Raw genomic sequence first — 3,755 nt, 5'->3', positions numbered from 1 at the left:
TTTCATCGCAGCAAAGAATACAATTTCGTTCTTCGCATTTTGGAGGAAATAAAATTATTTTTTTTACAAGTGATGGCATCCAATGAGTGGTTTAGTAAATATTAAAATATATGGTGGAAAGAGCAACAGATTATGATTAATTAATCTGTTATCGAAGGACAGATAGCGTGGTCAAATGGAAGAATTTAAGCGTTTATTCTCTGCTGGAAAAAATGGAAACGAAATAAATAAGTTGAATCATACTTTTATTTATGTAATTTAAAATTTAATGGGCATGATCCTGTAGTTAATTCCACTCTGAATAAATGTTTGGAGATTCTAATCCAAAATTTCTTTTGATGTTTTTCGTAGCTCAAGAAAAAATTTCCTTTAGAAAATTATAAGTTGTATATAAAAAAATGACTTCTAGGTCAGTGGTTCTCAACTTCGGGGCGATCACTCCCAAAGTGGCAATTTGGCTCCTGAAGAAGGGACGATTTCGTGAGGAGCGATGATTATTTGAAAGGCAAAATAACAATAAAAAGTTAAAAAAAAAATAGGTGAACGTAGAATTTAAAAACGTATACTTATCTCTTTTTAAGAGTTCAGAGAAGGTATATCACTAGTTGTAAAATAAGCAAATGAAAGTTCAGAAACCTCCTCGTCACACTTCAGTTGCATTTTAAGGACATTCATCGCTAAGTTTATGAATTTTCAAATTTTCATTTTTTTTTTTTTTTTAACTTTTAAGTGTCAGTGATTTTAATTACCAGATTAAAACTTTAAAAAGTAAATAATTTAATTAAAAAATGTACTTATGTTTTTAAAACTGCTTTATTGAAATTAGTTAATTAGTATTTCCCTTCAAATACCAATCAATCTGTTTTGAAAATGAAAAACTGAAAAAATGGTACTTTTACTTCTTTATCTTTTATTATTTTTTTTTAGTTTGAGAGTGATTCAGTTATGTTGCTTTATTTTATGTTCTTTACTTCGTATTAATATTAGGCAATTACCATATGTTCAATAATATCGATGTTCACTTTGCCAACTTATGATTTTTTTTTTTCTTTTTTTTAAGAAAAGGGGGACGGGGAGACAGCGATACACTATTTTAGAGTATGAAACTGCGAGTCCGATTCTTAATGAACAAGAATTAATTGATGAAAATACGAATTTAATCGATGAGTCCGAAACTCAGTCAGCAAACCTGTCAACCCCTTTTACAAAGGGGATGACAGGTTTTCGGGCTCATCGATTCAATTATATTTAATGAAATATCCTTGCCCATGATTTATTGGGGAGGGGGCGGGGAGGGTTGCGGCTATAGAAGAAAAGCAAGCTTTACTTTCTCTCTTTCTCCAAAACTATCTGATACGTGAGCGCACGGATGTTCATTTGTTTAATTTCTAAAATGTCAATTTTTTTAGCAAATAATACGTAAAAAATTTAATTCCACATTATACATAAGTAACAGTTGAACAAATTTTTAACAGGATAGAGTTAAACCATCAGATGAAAAAGTTTTCACTAAAAGTAGCTTTGTATGCCATCAAATACTTAGGGAAAATTGAAGTGAAGATTTGAAATATAATTTAGAAAATATTCTTCCTACCTGCATTTTACTTTTTTTAAAGCAGTAGTTCATTTTATGTGTGCTAATGCTGCTACTGGAAAAAAAATGATAACTTCCAGTTAGTAATTATTAACTGAAAAATGTTTAATCACTGAAAATCAGATGCAAGGTGTTTTTTTACGTAACTTCGTACCGTATTACCCCGCATTATCCGGCATGCGCAAAATTCGGGGGGCACCAGATTTTTAATAACACTCGCCTGGTCCTTTCCGTCATGCCGAAAAAAACGAGGTGTGGAAAAAAAATTAATACGATAGAAAATATATGCTCAGGTTAAAAATGACTATGACGTTCTATACACAGTATAGAACTATTAATATTAATGAACAGTTTAATTTTGTAAAAATATTTACTAACAATGTCATTTGTTATTTTAACAAGAAAAATATTATTAAATAACGGATAATTTTTTAGAAATTAAATTAAAACTAAGTAAGCAAACATTCAACAGAAAGTTACCGCCCCTAAACCAGTGCTAAAATATTAATCATAGCTATTCAGTGCATAAAAATTAAACTTACCTCTCTAAAAAATACCAAAAATGATATTTTTAAAAAATTATGAACGAATCGCAGTAACGATGATTGCTTCTGAATTGATTACTTTATTGGCGTATAATTAAATTCTTTAATAATGACCTACCGTAAATTACAAGCACATGTTATATGCAACACAATTTTTTTTTTTTTTTTCAAGAAGGTTACTTTCGGGATTTATTTTTTTTTCCTTACAGTGTTCTGCTTTTTAATTAAAACTGAAAGGGGAAATGTACTTTTGTTTTGTTGCAAAATAAACCTCAAATTATCCGGCATGCCGGAAAATTCGAATTTCCCGACATGCTGGTTAACCTCGCTTTTTTCCGGCAGGCCGGATAATATGATAACTGAATCAATACATAAATGTGTGAGAATTTAGAGCTAAAAATATATAAAAAATTTGCATGTTACTTTTTTCAGCCTGTATAAATGAACTATGACTGACAAATTTAAAGCAGAGTTCTGTTGCGCCATGAAAAAGTATCACCACATTTCCATACCGAATTTGCGCTCTAGTGAATCTTCGCGAAATAGATACACTCCTGACCAACGATGAGATGAAAAGGCTAACATCCGATTCACAGGTGGAAATGTACGCATTTATTAGTTTTCAGAGATGCCAGCCTTAGCAGATGTGTGTCAGCAAAGTCCAATTAAGATATCTTGCAACTCTAGGCCATATGGTTTTTTGGGACCCCTCTCTAGTCAATCCTTACAATTTCAACCATTGGCTAAAACAGTTTAGGTCATTTGGGGGCCACATTAAAAAGCGGGTGCCCTAGACCAGGGCCTAGTTTGCCTATTCAGTAATCAGACCCTGTGAGTCAGCCTCTGTATTAATCTGAGTCACATTAAAGTGAGCGAACCACGCTCACATCAAATTTTTACTTTCCCCCCTCATTCAGTCAGATAGACTCGTCCTAACTGGACGCTTGTCGATTCCATATCAACCGTGGGCAGACCGTACGTGCTCTCAAAGATAATTGTTTACATCTTAGCCAAATTTGACTCTTCATGCTTATTTAATAAGAGACTACAAATAAAAGGCTGAGCTCCGCTACGACTACTACAGTAATATCCACTTTGACAACTCCCGGATAATAAAATCAGCCGCTTTTAAAAATCAAATCTAGAGTAATATATTTATTACAATATCAATGCTTGTTAAAACCATCCTTTAAAAAAATCCTGAAACCGCTCTACAAAATGAAGCTTTTGGAGAGTACATGTTAAGAATTAAAAAAGACAGCTGGAGTTGAAAAATTGCAACACACAAAATAAATTCCAAAGTTATGTCCCGCCAAGAAGTTGATGAATCAGGTCTTGAAATATGAAGAAACCGCAGTGTCAAATTTGCTCTCTTCAACAAATGTCAGAAAAATGTCTGAAGTTGTATGACGCACTTTAGCGAAAAGAGGAGGTTATGTTCAAAGTTACAAAATGTTTATAAACTGGCGAACGAGCTTTACTTTAAAATTATGTTAATCAAACAACAATACAGCAACAGTTACCCTGATGTAATTTTTTAAAAATGTCAATCTTCCTCTATCATATTTTTTTAAGTTAAGAAAGAAATAATATTGATCTAATAAAAATTTATTTTG

Source organism: Uloborus diversus, chromosome 5 (genome assembly GCF_026930045.1).
Source record: "Uloborus diversus isolate 005 chromosome 5, Udiv.v.3.1, whole genome shotgun sequence".
In the NCBI taxonomy this organism is placed as follows: Eukaryota; Metazoa; Arthropoda; class Arachnida; order Araneae; family Uloboridae; genus Uloborus; species Uloborus diversus.
The sequence above is the reverse complement of the archived record's forward strand: the minus strand, read 5'-3'. Positions refer to the sequence as shown.